This window comes from Stenella coeruleoalba, assembly GCF_951394435.1.
Source record: "Stenella coeruleoalba genome assembly, chromosome: 7".
Classification (NCBI taxonomy): domain Eukaryota; kingdom Metazoa; phylum Chordata; class Mammalia; order Artiodactyla; family Delphinidae; genus Stenella; species Stenella coeruleoalba.
The window spans coordinates 112,670,328-112,690,902 of record NC_137153.1 but is presented as its reverse complement, the minus strand read 5'-3'; the positions used below and the strand labels follow the sequence as shown (position 1 = coordinate 112,690,902).

Below are 20,575 nucleotides of genomic sequence, written 5' to 3'. Positions count from 1 at the left end.
TGTTCACTGTTGTACTCCAGCACCTAAAAAATACCTTGCATATAGGGGGCTCTCAGTCAGTGTTTGTCAAGTGAATGACCACTGGACTGTTTGTACTGTGATTGATAGACTCGTATACCAGTTTTAATATTACTGACTATAGCACTTTCTGGACTATAGTGTTACGAATATTGTCTAATTGAATCATCATAATAGCTATATGAAGGGTAAATATTATAATCCCCATTTTGGAGTTGAAGAAATCTCAAAGCTTAGAAAAGTTCAATAACGTGCCCAAAGTCAAATATCTAGTAGTTGGACTCATTCCTTAACGGGATGATCTGATAAGCAAAGTCCCTTTAAAAATATTTGTTGTAGTGATTCTTTTGGGTTTTTCAAAGAGTGATTTGATTTCTAGTTACTGGGGGGAAAAGCCTTAAAAATGCTCTAAGCTATGTTTTAAGGGAAAGGGAGACAGGGCCCACAGGATTTGAAGCACTGGGATAATGAGATCAGGCAACGCGGTTTTGTAATCTTTGCATTCTCATACAAGGGTGCTGACTGTGAGGGTCCTTTGAGCATGACTTCGGAGTACTTTTCCAATTGTGTAACTTTGGATAAATAACTTATTTGAGCCTCTTTTTTCATCTCTAAATGCTGGTAACAGTGCCTGCCTTAGAGAGGTGTGAAGATGAAATAGGTATATAAAGTGCCTGGCATAGTTTCTGGCTGCTGGTAGTTGGATTTCTCCTGCCTCCTGCCCTTCTCTTCCTTCAGCTGCAAGTGACCACAAGTCCGGGTTGTTGAGGGGTGATTTATTTACTTGGTAACTTTCCTCTAGACAAGTAATCCCATATTTTAAGCTGTTTTCTGGTAGTATGTAGGCAATCAAGGAACCTTTTATAATTTGCATGTCATTTTGTTTATCATTATAATTCAAGGAGTAATTCGTGTGCTTTGTTAATAAGTGGTGTGCACTTATTCCCTTCACAAAGGGAAGGAATCTGATTCCTGCTTTTGTGATTGAATCTTGCGTGAAAACTGTGTGTTGGGGCTTCCCTGGTGGCGCAGTGGTTGAGAGTCCGCCTGCCGATGCAGGGGACACGAGTTCGTGCCCCTGGTCCGGGAAGATCCCACATGCCGCGGAGCGGCTGGGCCCGTGAGTCATGGCTGCTGAGCCTGCGCGTCCGGAGCCTGTGCTCCGCAACGGGAGAGGCCATAACAGTGAGAGGCCCGCGTACCGCAAAAAAAAAAAAAAGAAAGAAATGACAAATAGGATTTAAAAGAAGTGCAGCCTCCTATCAGTTAAAGATGTCTGAGGATCTTTCTCAATTATATGCTGATCTTCCCTCTCTCTTAATACCCTATTTGATGCCATATAATGAAGTTATAAAAGCGTTCATTATTTAAACATTAATTATTGATTTAACTGGAAGGTATATAATTTAAAGATTCACTGATTTAACCCCAAATAATGATATAACAATATTGGGAGGGGTTCTAGAAGTATAAGAGAACTAATTCCTTATTTGTTATTTTAGAAAATCTGTAATGTCAAAAATGGATGAATCAAGCAATTGCAAGAAATGCTTCTTATGTAGGCTTATGTAGGGAAACTACCAGGTGAATCAGCCAGAAGAGTTGAAAGTTGTTGTTGCTGGTGGTATGGAGCTGGTGGAGGAAGGGTGAGCCAGTGGGCTGCTGCTTTTTATTTAAGTGTTTTTGGGTACTGTTGAATTGCTAATTCTGTATCTATTATTTTGATAAAAATAAAGGTTAAAGCGACAAAAGAAAAAATAGAAATATAATCAACCTAAGAAAGTGATGAGACAAACCAGAAAAAGGGAGAATATATTTGCAAATCATGTAGCTGGTAAGGTACTTATTTATTTATTTATTTAAAAATATTTGTTTATTTATTTGACTGTACCAGGTCTTAAGTTGCAACATGTGGGATGTTTGGTGCTGCATGTGTGGTCTTCGTTGTGGCATGCAGGCTCTTAGTTGTGGCATGTGGGATCTGGTTCCCTGACCAGGGATCGAGCCCCAGCCCCCTGCATTGGGAGCATGGAGTCTTAATCACTTGACCACCAGGGAAGTCTCTGGTAAGGTACTTATATCTAGAATAAATAAATGAACTCTTACAACTCAATAATAGCAAAAACAAATAACCCCTAAAATAGGCAAAGGATCTGAGTAGTCATTTCTTCAAAGAAGATATATAAAGGACCAATAAGCACATGGAAGGATACTCAACATTACTAGCCATCAGGGAAATGCAAATCAAAACCACGGTGAGATACTACTTCACACCCAGTGGAATGGCTAGAATGAAAAAGACAGTGTTGGCAAGGATATGGAGAAGTAGGATCCCTCATGCATGCTGCAATTATAAAATGGTGCACCCATTTTGGAGAGTAGTCTGGTAGTTCCTCAGAAGGTTAAGCACAGAGTTACTGTATGACCCAGCAATTTTACTGGTTGGTGTATACCCAAAGGAAATGAAAACATGGCCACACAAAAACTTGTATACAAATTTTCATGGTGGCATTATTCATAATAGGTAAAAAGTGAAATCAGTACAAATGTCCATCAGCTGATGATTGGATTAACAAAATATGGTATACCTATATAATGGAATATTATTCAGCCATAAAAAGAATGAAGTACTGATATATGCTACAATGTGGATGACCCTTGAAAATATTATGCTAAGTGAAGAAGCCAGTCAGAAAAGGTCACATATTGTATGATTCCATTTACATGAAATATCCAGAAGTTAAATGCATAGAGACCAAAAGTAGACTAGTAGTTGCCCAGGGTTGGAGGGAGAAGATTTGGGGGCAAAATGGGGATATGGCTGCTAATGAATCTGGGGTTTCTTTGGGGGGTGATGAAAATTTCTAAAGTTGGATGTGGTGATGGTTGCAAAACTTAGGAATATATTAAAAACCACTGACTTGTACTCTTAAATAGGTAAATTGCCTGGTATATGAATCATATCTCAATAAAGTTGTAACATATATATCATATATAGATATAGATGTCTCCTATCAGTTATTGCTATTGCTATTGCTATTGTTGAAAATAGCAATAACTGAAAATAGCTATAACTGAAATTGCTATTGTTGAAAATAGCAATAACTGAAAATAACTGATGTCTCCTATCAGTTATTGCTATTGCTATTGCTATTGTTGAAAAGTTTATTATTTTCTTACTTCTGCTTCCAGCTTATTGCAGATAAAAAATGCAGTTTAGGAAAGCAAAATTGTTACAGTATAAATCACAACTATCTTTTTTTTTTTAGTTTTTTAAAAAAATTATTTATTTATTGGCTGCATTGGGTCTTCGTTGTTGTACACAGGCTTTCTCTAGTTGCAGTGAGTGGGGGGCTACACTTTGTTGCATTGCGTGGGCTTCTCATTGCAGTGGCTTCTTTTGTTGTGGAACACAGGCTCTAGGAGCATGGGCTTCAGTAGTTGTGGCACACGGGCTCAGTAGTTGTGGCGCATGGGCTTAGTTGCTCCACAGCATGTGGCATCTTCCCAGACTAGAGCTCGAACCTGTGTCCCCTGCATTGGCAGGAGGACTCTTAACCACTGCGCCACCAGCGAAGTCACTAGTTCTTTTTTTTAATTAATTAATTTTTGGCTGCATTGGGTCTTGATTGCTGCACACGGGCTTTCTTTAGCTGTGGTGAGCAGGGGCTACTCTTCGTTGTGGTACGTGGGCTTCTCATTGTGGTGGCTTCTCTTGTTTCAGAGCATGGGCTCTAGGCACACGGGCTTCAGTAGTTGCAGCACACAGGCTCAGTAGTTGCGGCACATGGGCTTCAGTAGTTGTGGCACTTGGGCTTCAGTAGTTGTGGTGTGCAGACTCTACAGCGCAGGCTCAGCAGTTGTGGTGCACAGGCTTAGTTGCTTCACACACAGCATGTGGGATCTTCCCAGAACAGGGCTTGAACCTGTGTCCCCCACATTGGCAGACAGATTCTTAGCCACTGTGCCACCAGGGAAGCCCCTTTAATTCTTCTTAATACAAATCAGGTATGACCTAACTAACATTTGGATGACTAACAGCCTTCTCTCAGAGTATGCTGAGAGTTGGTTTTGGGTGGCCTCAAATGATTTGCATGGTACCTGTTTTTCTTTTTTGCTAATTTATTATTTATTTATTTATTTAGGCTACACCAGGTCTTCGTTGCGGCATGCGGGATCTTCGTTGCAGCATGAGGGATCTTTAGTTGTGGCATGCAGACTTCTTCATTGCAGCATGCAGACTCTTAGTTGTGGCATGCAGCCTTCTTTGTTGCGGCCTGTGGACTCTTAGTTGCGGTATGCGGGTTTCTTAATTGCGGCATGCGGGATCTAGTTTCCTGACCAGGGATTAAACCTGGGCCCCCTGCATTGGGAGCACAGTCTTACCCACTCGACCACCAGGGAAGTCCCCATAGTACCTGTTTAGCGTATCGTCTACGTGACCTTTGGCTGCTGCTTCTGCTGTCTTTGTATGTGATTAAGAAGGAAAAGTCTGCATTGTAAAGCAACTATACTCCAATAAAAATTAATTATAAAAAAAAAAAAGAAGGAAAAGTCTGTGTGGCCTGCGCTTCTTTACCTAGTGAATAGGAGTAGTGTCGTGGTAGCTGATTGAGACTCTTGCCTGAACGTCTTGTTCCCTCTCGAGTTTTTGTGTTGTGCGTAAATGGCCCTTTAAATTGATCTACATAGTATTTGACTGCTGCCTCTGTAGGTTTTCCACCCAAAACAGTTTTTATGATTTATTAGCCCCAGGCTGCTTCAAGTCATGTTTCCTCACATCATTCTCCAGGGTATAAATATTTGTTACTTTCTTTCATTTTACATAGTTTTGTGTTTCCTGCCCCATTAGCTTCATAAATAGCCTTTGCATGTATCTTGTTGATAGTTGTTCTTTTCATTTTATTTTTTAAAATTTATTTATTTAATTTATTTATTTTTGTCTGCGTTGGGTCTTCATTGCTGTGCGCGGGCTAGTTGCGGCGAGCGGGGGCTGCTGTTCATTGCGGTGCGCAGGCTTCTCATTGCAGTGGCTTCTCCCGTTGCGGAGCATGAGCTCCAGGCACGCGGGCCTCAGTAGCTGTGGCACGAGGTCTCAGCAGTCGTGGCTTGTCGTCTCTAGAGTGCAGGCTCAGCAGTCATGGTACATGGGCTTAGTTGCTCCACGGCATGTGGGATCCTTCCAGACCAGGGATTGAACCCGTGTCCTGCATTGGCAGGTGGACTTCTAACCACTGCACCACCAGGGAAGTCCTGATAGTTGTTCTGTTTAGATGGCTGACTGAGTGACAGGCTTCCTTTCCTTTCTTTTAGGCTGTGTGCTATGTCTCAGTTGAATAAGTACTGGAATTTGCATATGCGGATATATTAGGTAAACACTTCTGTTTCTCCACATTCGGTAGGCAAAATGATATATGTATAGTCTCATGGACAATATCTTACAAATGGCCTTCTGGCTATATGTCTGTGTATCACCTCTGCTCCATGCCTTCGCTCTTTTGGCTTTTTTTTCTTAACCTCTCTTTGCCCTCAGTTCATTCAGTCTCTTTCTGTATTGAACCATGAGCAGTTTGGTACTTATGCATTTCTCAAAGAATTGTTGTTATAGCTTGAAACTTAACTGCAATTGCATGTTGGAGTAAGTCAGAAAAATTGTTTTCAGAAAATAATTTGTATATAATTTAGGATATTTTTCTGCTCTCTTTGATACGTGAAGATGCTTTGCACTCTATTTGGTTCCTATTATAGGAATGCCATCTGAAGCAGTAGCTTCTTGTTCCTTTTTCATTGAATATAGCAAAACCGTCATAATCAACCCCCACATACGCACACACACATTCAACATTGTTTTGTACTTGCTACTTTTCAATTTATGCTCTGTTTTGAGTGCATTTATAACAATTTTACAACTAATAATTTTAAAGTACACTATAATTTACAGGGCAATTTTATATCCATTAGTTCATTTTATTGTCCAACAGCTTTATGAGGAAGCTATTATTAATATTCCATTTTTATAGCTGAGAAAACATATGTGTGAGACTCTCTAATGTTGATGCTTAATTATATAGCCATTCCATCTCTTTTACCTGTCTTAAAAAATCTGAATGCATAAGAAAATGTCTCTTTCCTACCATGTGATTTCTATAAATATCTTCTCTACTTTGTCAGAATAAATCTTTTTATTATACTTTGGTTTCATTTCCTATGTACTTCCATTCTTTTCTCGACCTGTTTCCCTTTTCGGTCTAATCACAGGGTCGTTCCCTATCTTTTTGAAACATCACTAAACTGCAGAATAATAATGATGGTGGTATTATACATTATATAGTGTTTTCAGTCTTCTTTCACACCTGTCTTCACAGCAGTTATCTAAGGTAGCAGAACAAGTGTAAATTGCTTGTTTTTGTGGATTAAAAATGTGCAACTCAGTGTTAGCTAAAGTTTTTTGTTTGTTTACAGTCACAAAACTAGAAAGTGTTTGGAACAGGAATGCTTCTTCTGTCTTATTCTGAGGTCCTTTCTGCTGCTGTTGTGACTCTGCATAGATTTCTTTCATGCTTTTGTATTGCTCACCATTTACTTAGAATTCAGTCCAGAGTAGCAGTTTCTCTTGTTGCTTTTGTCAAGACTTCCTTTAAAAAGAAATTGTCAACAAGGCAGGTCAATAATTTGCCAGATGCTCTGTACTTAGCAGAACAAGTCTTTGAGCAGTTGTGTGCATTCAGTGCTCTTATGCTTCTGTGCCTATTTTGTAATCTGTGTTAGGACTGTATCACATATGGATTGGTGTCCTAGGGCTGCTGTAATAAATTACCACAAACTGGGTTGTTTACAACAAGAGAAATTTGTGCTCTCATACTGCAGGAGGCCGTAAGTCCAAAGTCAGGGTACTGGCAGAATTGGTTCCTTTTTTGAAGCTCAGAGGGAGAATCTGTTCCATGCCTCTTGTCTAGCTTCTGGCGGTTCCTTGGCTTGTAGCTACATAATTCCAATCTCTGTCTCTTTCTTCATTTAGCTCTTCCCTCTGTGTCTGTGTCTTCACATGGCATTCTCCTCTCTGTGGGTGTCTGTCTCTATGTCTTTTTTCCTCAGCTTATAAGGATACTAGTCATATTGGATTAAGGGCTTACTCTATTCCAATATGACCTCTTGTTAACTTAAATCTTAATTATATCTGCAAACACCCTATTGCCAAATAAGTTTACATTGACAGTACAAGGGGTAAGGAGTTCAACATCTTTTTTTTTTTTTTGCGGGGGGACACAATTTAACCCACAACACAATTTAACCCACAACAACATATGTCCTTTTCTTCGTATCATCTTTTTTTTTTTTTTTTGCTGTACACGGGCCTCTCACTGTTGTGGCCTCTCCCGTTGCGGAGCACAGGCTCCGGACGCACAGGCTCTGGCCGCGCAGGCTCAGCGGCCATGGCTCATGGGCCTAGCTGCTCCGCGGCATGTGGGATCTTCCCAGACCGGGGCACGAACCCGTATCCCCTGCATTGGCAGGCGGACTCTCAACCACTGCGCCACCAGGGAAGCCCTGTATCATCTTTTATTGTTACCCATGTGGTATGTTTGCACATATGCTTCCCATAAATGTCTACAGAACTAATGTTTATAGATTACCACATATTATGTATTTTCCCCAAATAATTGACATAGACACCTATATATTTCATTCATAAGTCTTAATTTACCATTTATTTTGTAGTAAACCAGTGAAATTTTGTTTGCTGCTTTATATTAAAATTTCAATTATCCATAATCTATTAACATTACAAACATTTGAGGCAGTAACAACTGTTTATATAATATGAACTTTGTCTTGTTATTCTGCTTTTTTGTATTGCCCTTCTTTTGCCCTTGGTGTCAAAATTAATATTACAAACATTTGAGGCAGTAACAACTGTTTATATAATATGGACTTTGTCTTGTTGTTCTGCTTTTTTGTATTGCTCTTCTTTTGCCCTTGGTGTCAAAATTATATTAGCTTTATTAGAATGAATCTTGGAAGGGAAGTATACTCAGTGTTACGTTTTTCAAGCGTTTGGTAAAACTTACATTTTAAATTTTATTTTATTTTTAGCTGTGTTGGGTCTTCACTGCTGCGCACGGGCTTTCTCTAGTTGCAGCGAGTGGGGGCTACTCTTCGTTGCAGTACGTGGGCTTCTCATTGTGGTGGCTTCTCTTGTTGTGGAGCACGAGCTCTAGGTGTGTGGGCTTCAGTAGTTGCAGCATGTGGGCTCAGTAGTTGTGGCACGCTGGCTTCAGTAGTTGTGGCTTGCAGGTTCTAGAGCGCAGGCTCAGTAGCTGTGGTGCATGGGCTTAGATGCCCCGTGGCATGTGGGATCTGCCTGGACCAGGGCTTGAACCCATGTCCCCTGCATTGGCAGGCAGATTCTTAACCACTGAGCCACCAGGGAAGCCCCTGTAAAACTTACTTTTAAAAACCACCTGAGTCTGGTGTTTGTCCTTCCTCTTCCTTCTTTCTTTATACATAATAAATGTATGGCTTAATGAATTTTCACAATGTTAACTCCAGGTCAAAAAATAAAATATTTTTAGCATTCCTCTTATTTCATGCCTCCTCCCTAAAACTAACCACTATCTTGATCAGTCTGTCAAATACCAAGGTCTAATTTTATCTGTTTTGTGCCTTGTGTATTGGAGTCATATGATATGTGTTCTTTTGGGTCTGCTTCCTTTCACTCAGCATTATGCTGGGTCCATCCATGTTGTTGCAGGTGGCTGTAGTGCGTTCATTTTCATTATACTATATAGTATTCCAGTTATTTATCTAATTCATTATTGATAGATACTTGATTGCTTCCAGATTTTGGCAGTTACAAATTTTACTTCTGTGAACATACTTGTAAATGTCTTTTGGTGCACACACGGTGCATATCTCTTGGTATATTTTCCTAGTTGCTGAGTACACATTAGTAGATACTGCTAGATAGTTTTCTAGTAGCTCATGGTCCTGCACATTCTTCCAACATGTGGGATTATCAGGTTTTTAAAAACTATTCGAGACATTCTGGTAGATGTGTCGTTTGGCTTTAATTTGCATTTCTCTGACAACTAATGAAAGTCAGCACCCTTTCATTTGGCCATCCCCTTTGTGAAGTGTCTATTCAAGCCTTTTGCCTACTGTCTCCTTTTTTATTGGATTGATTGTTTTTTCTTACTGATTTATAGGGGTTCTTCATTTATTATTTTGGTTACAAGTCCTTTGTCAAATATATATATTGCAAACATCTTCTTTTACTCTGTGGCTTGTCTTTTCACTTTCTTAATGGTGTCTTTTGAGCAACACAATACATACTTCGTTTTTTAAATTGTCCAATTTTTCCTTCATGATGAGTACTTTTAATGATCTGTTTAAGAGATCAGTTTTTACCCCATGGTCATAAAGATAGCTTCTTATATTATCATATAAGTACTACTTTATTTTACCTTTTACATTTATATCCACAATATACCTAGAATTTATTTTTGTGTATGACATATGTATGACATAAGTAGGTCTCAAGATTCATGTTTTTTCTTTTAATTTAGATATCTAGTTGACCGCACACTAGCTCTTTTTCTCTTCCTTTCTTTACTTCTGTTTTTTATTTTTTTGATAAACTATTTTTTCTCATTGTTTTACACTGCTACCTTTGTTATAAATCGAGTATCTGTTTACTTGTGGGTCATTTCTCAACTCTGTTCTGTCATATTGGTCTGCTTTTCTCTTCCTGTACCAGTACCACAGTCTTCAATCCTGGAACTTTATAAAATTTTTGATATCCAGTGGAGTAAGTCTTCCCATCTTGTTGTTCTTCAAGATTAATTTAGCTGCTGTTGGCTCTTGGCATTTCCATATAAATTATAGAATCAACTTGTCCATTACCACAAATCTGAATAAGTTTATTAAGATTTTGATTAGTACTGCATTAAATCTATAGACCAATTTAGGGAGAATTGATGTGTTTATAATTTTCAAGCTTCCAGTAAAAAAAATGGCATATTCTTAATTTTCTATTAATTTTTCTTTAATTTAACTCTCAGAGTTTTACAGTCTTCTGTGATGAGGTCTTACACATCTGCATTATATTTATTCCTAGTTATTTGGTGTTATTTGGTGCTAATGTCAATGCTTTAATTTTCTTTAAAGTTTCACTTTCTAATTATTTATCTTAGGATATAGAAATACAGTTGCCTTTTTATTTTTTTAAATTTTTAGAAATATCTTTATTGGAGTATAATTGCTTTACAATGTTGTGTTAGTTTCTGCTGTATAACACGGTGAATCAGCTATATGTATACATATATCCCCATATCCCCTCCCTCTTGCGTCTCCCTCCCACACTCCCTATCCCACTCCTCTAGGTGGTCACAAAGCACCGAGCTGATCTCCCTGTGCTATGTGGCTGCTTCCCACTAGCTAGCTATTTTACCTTTGGTAGTGTATATATGTCAGTGCTACTCTCTCACTTTGTCCCAGCTTACCATTCCCCCTCCCCTTGTCCTCAAGTGCATTCTCTATGTCTGCGTCTTTATTCCTGTCCTGCCCCTAAGTTCGTCAGAACCTTTTTTTTTTCTTTTAGATTCCATATATATGTGTTAGCATACAGTATTTGTTTTTCTCTTTCTGACTTACTTCACTCTGTATGACAGACTCTAGGTCCATCCACCTCACTACAAATAACTCGATTTCGTTTCTTTTTATGGCTGAGTAATATTCCATTGTATATATGTGCCACATTTTCTTTATCCATTCATCTGTTGGTGGACAGTTAGATTGCTTCCATGTTCTGGCTATTGTAAATAGTGCCACAATGAACGTTGTGGTACACGACTCTTTCTGAATTATGGTTTTCTCAGGGTATATGCCCAGTATTGGGATTGTTGGGTCATATGGTAGTTCTATTTTTAGTTTTTTAAGGAACCTCCATACTGTTCTCTGTAGTGGCTGTATCAATTTACATTCCCACCAACAGTGCAAGAGGGTTCCCTTTTCTCCATACCTTCTCCAGCATTTATTGTTTGTAGATTTTTTGATGAGGGCCATTCTGACCAGTGTGAGGTGATACTTCATTGCAGTTTTGATTTGCATTTCTCCAATATTAGTGAGGTTGAGCATCCTTTCATGTGTTTGCTGGCAATCTGTATATCTTCTTTGGAGAAATGTCTATTTACATCTTCTGCCCATTTTTGGATTGGATTGTTTGTTTTTTTGATATTGAGCTGCATGAGCTGCTTGTATATTTTGGAGATTAATCCTTTGTCAGCTGCTTCATATGCAAATATTTTCTCCCATTCTGAGAGTTGTCTTTTCACCTTGTTTATGGTTTCCTTTGATGTGCAAAAGCTTTGAAGTTTCATTAGGTCCCATTTGTTTATTTTTGTTTTTATTTCCATTTCTCTAGGAGGTGGGTCAAAAAGGATCTTGCTGTGATTTATGTCAAAGAGTGTTCTGCCTATGTTTTCCTCTAAGAGTTTTATAGTGTCTGAACTTACATTTAGGTCTTTAATCCATTTTGAGTTTATTTTTGTATACGGTGTTAGGGAGTGTTCTAATTTCATTCTTTTACATGTAGCTGTCCAGTTTGCTGTCCAGTTTTCCCAGAACCACTTATTGAAGAGGCTGTCTTTTCTCCATTGTATATGCTTGCCTCCCTTATCAAAGATAAGGTGACCATTTGTGTGTGGGTTTATCTCTGGGCTTTCTGTCCTGTTCCATTAATCTATATTTCTGTTTTTGTGCCAGTACCATTTGATTACTATAGCTTTGTAGTGTAGTCTGAAGTCAGGGAGCCTGATTCCTCCAGCTCTGTTTTTCTTTCTCTAGATTGCTTTGGCTATTCGGGTTCTTTTGTGTTTCCATACAAATTGTGTGATTTTTTTGTTTGTTCTAATGAGCAAAACAAAAATTTTTTGTTCATTTTTGTGAAAAATGCCATTGGTAGTTTGATAGGGATTGCATTGAATCTGTAGATTGCTTTGGGTAGTATAGTCATTTTCACAATGTTGATTCTTCAAATCCAGGAACATGGTATATCTCTCCATCTGTTGGTATCATCTTTAATTTCTTTCATCAGTGTCTTGTAGTTTTCTGCATACAGGTCTTTTGTCTCTTTAGGTAGGTTTATTCCTAGGTGTTTTATTCTTTTTGTTTCAATGGTAAATGGGAGTGTTTCCTTAATTTCACTTTCAGATTTTTCATCATTAGTGTATAGAAATGCAAGAGATCTCTGTGCATTAATTTTGTATCCTGCTACTTTACCACATTCACTGATTAGCCCTAGTAGTTTTCTGGTAGCATCTTTAGGATTCTCTATGTATAGTATCATGTCATCTGCAAACAGTGACAGTTTTAATTCTTCTTTTCCGATTTGGATTCCTTTTATACCTTTTTCTTCTTAGATTGCTGTGGCTAAAACTTCCAAAACTTTGTTGAATAACAGTGGTGAGTGTGGGCAACCTTGTCTTGTTCCTGATCTTAGAGGAAATGTTTTCAGTTTTTCACCAATGAGAATGATGTTGGCTTTCAGTTTGTCATATATGGCCATTATTATGTTGAGGTAGGTTCCCTCTATGCCCACTTTCTGGAGAGTTTTTATCATAAATGGGTGTTGAATTTTGTCAAAAGCTTTTTCTGCTTCTATTGAGATTATCATATGGTTTTTTTCCTTCAGTTTGTTAATATGGTGTATCACATTGATTGATTTGCATATATTGAAGAATCCTTGCATTCCTGGGATAAACCCCACTTGATCATGGTGTATGATCCTTTTAATATGCTGTTGGATTCTGTTTGCTAGTATTTTGTTGAGGATTTTTGCATCTGTGTTCATCAGTGATATTGGCCTGTAGTTTTCTTTTCTGTGACATCTTTGTCTGGTCTTGGTATCAGGGTGATGGGGGCCTCGTTGAATGAGTTTGGGATTGTTCCTGCCTCTGCTATATTTTGGAAGAGTTTGAGAAGGATAGGTGTTAGCTCTTCTCTAAATGTTTGATAGAATTCGCCTGTGAATCCATCTGGTCCTGGGCTTTGGTTTGTTGGAAGATTTTTAATCACAGTTTCAATTTCAGTGCTTGTGATTCGTCTGTTTATATTTTCTATTTCTTCCTGGTTCAGTCTTGGAAGGTTGTGCTTTTCTAAGAATTTGTCCATTTTTTCCAGGTTGTCCATTTTATTGGCATGTAGTTGCTTGTAGTAATCTCTCATGATCCTTTGTATTTCTGCAGTGTCAGTTGTTACTTCTCCTTTTTCATTTTTAATTCTGTTGATTTGAGTCTTCTCCCTTTTTTTCTTGATGAGTCTGGCTAATGGTTTATCAATTTTGTTTATCTTCTCAGAGAACCATCTTTTAGTTTTATTGATCTTTGCTATTGTTTCTTTCATTTCTTTTTCATTTATTTCTGATCTTATCTTCATGATTTCTTTCCTTCTGCTAAGTTTGGGGTTTTTTTGTTCTTCTTTCTCTAATTGCTTAGGTTTAAGGTTAGGTTATTTATTTGAGATTTTTCTTGTTTCTTGAGGTAGGATTGTATTGCTATTAACTTCCCTGTTAGAACTGCTATTGCTGCATCCCATAGGTTTTGGGACATCGTGTTTTCATTGTCATTTGTTTCTAGGTATTTTCTGATTTCCTCTTTGATTTCTTCAGTGATCTCTTGGTTATTTAGTAGCATATTGTTTAGCCTCCATGTGTTTGTATTTTTTAGTTTTTTGTTTTTTTTTTTTTTTTGCGGTACCCGGGCCTCTCACTGTTGTGGCCTCTCCCGTTGCGGAGCACAGGCTCGGGATGCGCAGGCTCAGCGGTCATGGCTCACGGGCCCAGCTGCTCCGCGGCATGTGGGATATTCCCAGACCGGGGCACGAATCCATGTCCCCTGCATCAGCAGGCGGACTCTGAACCACTGCACCACCAGGGAAGCCCTTTTTTTTACAGTTTTTTTCCTGTAGTTGATATCTAGTCTCATAACGTTGTGATCAGAAAAGATACTTGATACAATTTCAATTTTCTTAAATTTACCAAGGCTTGATTTGTGGCCCAAGAAGTGATCTATACTGGAGAATGTTCCACGAGCACTTGAGAAGAAAGTGTCTTCTGTTGTTTCTGGATGGAATGTCTTAGAAGTATCTATTAAGTCCATCTTGTTTGATATGTCATTTAAAGCTTGTGTTTCCTTATTTATTTTCATTTTGCATGATCTGTCCATTGGTGAAAGTGGGGTGTTAAAGTCCCCTACTATGATTGTGTTACTGTTGATTTCCCCTTTTATGGCTGTTAGTATTTGCCTTATGTATTGAGGTGCTCCTGTGTTGGGTGCATAAATATTTACAATTGTTATATCTTCTTCTTGGATTGATCCCTTGATCATTATGTAGTGTCCTTCTTTGTCTCTTGTAATAGTCTTTATTTTAAAGTCTATTTTGTCTGATACGAGAATTGCTACTCCAGCTTTCTTTTGATTTCCATTTGCATGGAATATCTTTTTTCATCCCCTCACTTTCAGTCTGTATGTGTCCCTAGGTCTGAAGTGGGTCTCTTGTAGACAGCATATATATGGGGCTTGTTTTTGTATCTATTCAGCCAGTCTGTGTATTTTGGTTGGAGCTTTAAACCATTTACATTTAAGGTAATTATTGATATGTATGTTCGTATTACCATTTTCTTAGTTGTTTTGGGTTTGTTTTTGTAGGTCTTTTCCTTCTCTGTGTTTCCTGCCTAGAGAAGTTCCTTTAGCATTTGTTTTAAAGCTGGTTTGGTGGTGCTGAATTCTCTTCACTTTTGCTTGCCTGTAAAGGCTTTAATTTCTCCGTCAAATCTAAATGAGATCCTTTCTGGGTAGTGTAATGTTGGTTGTAGGTTTTTCCCTTTCATCTCTTTAAATATGTCCTGCCACTCCCTTCTGGCTTGCAGAGTTTCTGCTGAAAGATCAGCTGTTAACCTTATGGGGATTCCCTTGTATGTTATTTGTTGCTTTTCCCTTTATGCTTTTAATATTTTTTCTTTGTATTTAATTTTTGATAGTTTGCTTAATATGTGTCTTGGCGTATTTCTCCTTGGTTTATGCTGTATGGGACTCTCGGCACTTCCTGGACTTGATTGGCTATTTCCTTTCCCATAGTAGGGAAGTTTTCAACTATAATCTCTTCAAATATTTTCTCAGACCCTTTCTTTTTCTCTTCTTCTGGGACCGCTATAATTCAAATGTTGGTGCGTTTAATGTTGTCCCAGAGGTCTCTGAGACTGTACTCAATTCTTTTCATTCTTTTTTCTTTATTCTGCTCTGCAGTAGTTATTTCCACTATTTTGTCTTCCAGGTCATTTATCTGTTCTTCTGCCTCAGTTATTCTGCTATTGATTCCTTCTAGAGAATTTTTAATTTCATTTATTGTGTTGTTCATCATTGTTGTTTGCTCTTTAGTTCTTCTAGGTCTTGTTAAACATTTCTTGTATTTTCTCCATTCTATTTCCAAGATTTTGTATCATCTTTACTATCATTACTCTGAATTCTTTTTCAGGTAGACTGCCTGTTTCCTCTTCATTCGTTTGGTCCAGTGGGTTTTTACCTTGCCTCTTCATCTGCTGCATATTTCCCTGTCTTCTCATTTTGTTTAGCTGTGTTTGGGGTCTCCTTCTCGCAGGCTGCAGGTTCGTAGTTCCCGTTGCTTTTGGTGTCTGCTCCCAGTGGGTGAGGTTGGTTCAGTGGCTTGTGTAGGCTTCCTGGTGGAGGGGACTGGTGCCTGTGTTCTGGTGGGTGGGGCTGGATCTTGTCTTTCTGGTGGGCAGGGCTGTGTCCAGTGGTGTGTTTTGGGGTGTCTGTGAACTTAGTACGATTTTAGGCAACCTCTCTGCTCAGGGGTGGGGTTGTGTTCCTGTCATGCTAGTTGCTTGGCATGGGGCGTCCAGCACTGGAGCTTGCTGATCATTGGGTGGAGCTGGGTCTTAGCGTTTAGACGGAGATCTCTGGGAGAGCTCTCACCGATTGATATTACGTGGGACTGGGAGGTCTCTGGTAGTCCAGTGTCCTGAACTCAGCTCTCCCACCTCAGAGGCTCAGGCCAGACACCAGGCCGGAGCACCAAGACCCTGTCAGCCACATGGCTCAGAAGAAAAGGGGGAAAAAAAGAAAGAAAAAATATTATTAAAATAAAAAACACAAAAATAATAATACAAAAAAGAAGAAGAGAGCAACCAAACTAATAAACAAATCCACCAATGATAACAAGTGCTAAAAACTGTACTAAGGTAAACATAAAAATCAGAAACAAATCAGTCACAGACAGCAAACCCCTAGTCTACAGTTGCTGCCAAAGTCCACTGCCTCAATTTTGGGATGATTCGTTGTCTGTTCAGGTATTCCACAGATGCAGTGTACATCAAGTTAATTGTGGGGATTTGATCCGCTGCTCCTGAGGCTGCTGGGAGAGATTTCCCTTTCTCTTCTTTCTCCGCACAGCTCCTGGGGTTCAGCTTTGGATTTGGCCCTGCCTCTGCATGTAGGTCGCCCTCAGGCATCTGTTCCCATCCAGATAGGACGTGGTTAAAGCAGCAGCTGATTAGGGGGCTCTTGCTCATTCAGGCCAGGGGGAGGGAGGGGTACTGTAGTTATAATTGGAACGCGGGGCAAGCCTGCGGTGGCAGAGGCCAGCGTGACATTGCAACAACTTGAGGCCTGCCGTGTGTTCTCCTGGGGAATTTGTCCCTGGGTCACGGGACTCTGGCAGTGACGGACTGCACAGACTCCCAGGGAGGTGTGGATAGTGGGATTCTTGGTGGCTGCAGCAGCAGCGTTAACATTTCATGGCCATCTCTGCGGTCTGAGCTGATAGCGCAGCCGGCACCCATCTCTGAAGCTCATTTAGGCGATGCTCTGCTTTCTTTGGGCAGACAAGGTATCCCCTCTCCTCACGCACCCCGAAACAATGGTCTCTTGCCTTTTAGGCAGTTCCAGACTTTTTCCTGGGCTCCCTCCCAGCTAGCTATGGTGCAGTAGCCCCCTTCAGTCAGTGTTCACACAGCCAACCCCAGTCCCCTCCCTGGCGTCTGACCTCCAAAGCCCGATCCTCAGCTCCCAGCCCCAACCCGTCCCAGTGGGTGAGCAGACAAGCCTCTCAGGCTGGTTGGCACTGATCTCTGTGCAGGAATCTCTCCGCTTTGCCCTCTGCACCCCTATTGCTGCGCTCTCCTCCGTGGCTCCCAAGCATCCCTCTGCCGCCCACCCCACCCCCCGTCTCCACTAGTGAAGGGGCTTCCTAGTGTGTGGAAACTTTTCCTCCTTCACAGCTCCCTCCCAGAGGTGCAGGTCCTGTCCCTATTTTGTCTCTGTTCTTTCTTTTTTCTTTTGCCCTACCCAGGTACATGGGGAGTTTCTTGCCTTTTGGGAAGTCTGAGGTCTTCTGCCGACGTTCAGTAGGTGTTCTGTAGGAGTTGTTCCACATGTAGATGTATTTTTGATGTATTTGCTGGGAGGAAGGTGATCTCCACGTCTTACTCCTCTACCATCTTGAAGGTCCCCTTTCCAGTTGCCTTTTTATAATTCACCTTATATCCAGCAACTTTGCTAATTTCACTGGTTAATTCTAATAATTTATCTGTAGGTTCTTTTGAAATTTCTATGGAGAGGTTTGTATCATCTATGAATATTGACAGCTTTATATCTGTTTGATAGAAATATAATCACATTAATGGTGCAGCCACTATGGTGAACAGTATGGAAGTTCCTTAAAAAACTAAAAATAGAGTTGGCATGTGATCCAGCAGTCCAACTCCTGGGCATGTAGCTGGAGCAGACTCTAAATTCAAAAAGATGCATGCACCCCAGTGTTCATCGCAGCACTATTTACAATAGCCAAGGCATGGAAGCAACCGAAATGTCCATCGACAGATGAATGGATAAAAGATGTGGTATATATATACCGTGGAATATTACTCAGCCATAAAAAAGAATGAAATAATGCCATTTGCAGCAACATGAATGATCCTAGAGATTATCATACTAAGTGAAGTAAATCAGACAAAGATATCATATGATATCACTTAATGTGTGGAATCTAAAAAATGATACAAATGAACTTATTTACAAAACAGAAACAGACTCACAGACATAGCGGAAAAAAAAACCCAACAAATTTATGGTTACCAAAGGGGAAAGTTGGGAGGATAAATTAGGAGTTTGGGATTAGCTGATAAAAACTACTACATATAAAACAGATAAACTAGGCTTCCCTGGTGGTGCAGTGGTTGAGAATCTGCCTGCCGATGCAGGGGACACGGGTTCGAGCCCTGGTCTGGGAAGATCCCACATGCCGCGGAGCAACTAAGCCCATGAGCCACAACTACTGAGCCTGTGTGTCTGGAGCCTGTGCTCCGCAATAAGAGAGGCCACGATAGTGAGAGGCCCACACACCACGATGAAGAGTGGCCCCTGCTTGCCTCAACTGGAGCAAGCCCTCGCACAGAAACGGGGACCCAACACAGCCAAAAATAAATAAATAAACAAACCAATGAACTGACATTAAAACAAACAAACGAACAGATAAACCATAAGGTCCTACTGTATAACACAGGGAACTATATTCAATATCTTGTAATAAACCATAATGAAAAACAATCTGAAAAAGAGTATGTATATTTATGTGTAACTGAATCACTTTGCTGTATACCAGAAGCTAGCACAACATTGTAAATCAACTATACTTCAATAAAAAAAAAATAATAAAATAAAATTGGTGGATAAAGAAATATGATCAGATTAAAAAGTAAAAAGAAACTGATGAAACTAGTTTTAATAATGTATTTTATTTTACTAAATAACTAAAACATTATTTCAACATGTAACAATATAAAAATTATTACTGAGATTTTTACATCTTTTTTCATGCTAAATCTTCTAAATTTGGTGTATTTTACATTTACAACACATCCCAACTTAGAGTAGCCATGTTTCAAGTGCTCAGTAGCCACATGTGGCCAGTAATTATAGTTTCGGACAGTGTAGGTCTAGACAGTGAGACAGACTTTTTTTAACAAACAGTTGTATCATGTGTAACTTTTTATGGTGTCACTGGAGAAGCCTCTACCGACTTGATCATATGTAAGTGCCAGGGAGAGATTAGGTTTTCAAGGAAAGTCTGAAAAGGTGTCATTTGAGTAATATCTTAAACTATGAATATAAACTTGCCAGGTGACCAAAATAGGCGAAGAGAATAACGTGTAAAATTGTGATGTTATGTAAGAGTAGAATTGGTTCAGAGACTTGCCCATATTTCAGTGAGGTTGAAAAATAGGTAATTATATGAGAGTGGAGGGTGGAGGGGAACACAAGTTCCCTGTGTTATGAGTAATTTATCAGTAATGATGGTTAACATGTTCCTTAAGATAAGTTTCCAGAAGTGTAACTGCTGAGTCTAATAGAAAGAATAAATATATCCCCCGATACATACAGTGAGTCTCAAGGGTCTGCACTATTTTACACTGCCCCTAGTGAATATGCTGGTTTCAGTGCATACTCAACTGCAGTAATTAGCGTATTTTTTTGTATGTTCATTACTTTATTTTGCCTTTTGAAAATTTTATAGACTTTTCTTTTTTATTATTTTTTTTTGTTTTTAAAAAATATTTATTTATTTATTTGGCTGCACCGCGTCTTAGTTGCAGCATATTATTTTTTAATTGAAGTATAGTTGATTTACAATGTTGTGTTAACTTCTGGTGTACAACAAAGTAGGTATTATATATATTCATTTTCATATTCTTTTTCCATTATGGTTTATTATAAGATATCGAATATAGTTCTGTGTACTATACAGTAGGACTTCGTTGTTTATTCTATATATAGTAGTTTATATCTGCTAATATCAGACTCCTAATTGATCCCTCCCCTTCCCCTTTGGTAATGGTAAGTTTGTTTTCTATGTCTGTGGGTCTATTTCTGTTTTGTTAATAAGTTCATTTGTATCATTTTCTAGATTCCACACATAATTGATATCATATGATATTTGTCTTTCTCTGTCTGACTGCAGTTAGTATGATAATCTCAACTTTCATCTCTAGGTTGCTGCAAATGGCATTATTTCATTCTTTTTTATGGCTGAGTAATATTCTATTGTATATATATATATACCACATCTTTTTTATCCATTCATCTGTTGACACATTTAGTGTGCTAAATAATTAGTATATTTTTAATGTGCTAACTTTGTTGTATTAGGGTTTTTTTTCCGTTGGTTACTGGTAAGGTTTTTTTCTTTCTTTCTTTTTTTTGGGGGGGGTGGCACACTGCGCGGCATGCAGGATCTTAGCTCCCCGACCAGGGATTGAACCTGTGGCCCCTGAAGTGGAAGTGCAGTCCTAACCACTGGACTGCCAGGGAATTCCAGGTTTCATATTTTTTTCTAATTAACATTGATGTATTACTACCATCTAGTTCTCAGATTCCATTCAAGCTTCACCACTTGTCCCAATAACATCCTTTACAGCAGAAAGATCCAGCTCTGAATCAGGCATCGCACTTCAGTCTTCCCTTTTCTTTGGGGGAATATCCTG

General features: G+C 39.1%; 1 protein-coding gene across 6 annotated transcripts in view; it reads left to right on the top strand.

Moving 5' to 3' along the window:
* SCAI (suppressor of cancer cell invasion) overlaps window positions 1–20,575 on the top strand; it is a 144,924-nt gene that overhangs the window by 43,352 nt on the left and 80,997 nt on the right. For 2 of the 6 annotated variants that reach the window (XM_079927845.1, XM_079927846.1), the window contains exon 2: window positions 1,755–1,852. The exons of 3 other annotated variants lie outside the window; for them this stretch is intronic. The gene's annotated coding sequence lies outside the window, so the exon portion shown is untranslated. Of the gene's footprint in view, window positions 1–1,754; window positions 1,853–4,214; window positions 4,315–20,575 lie in introns of those variants that run through there. One more of the 6 variants, XM_079927847.1, reaches the window with a different exon arrangement.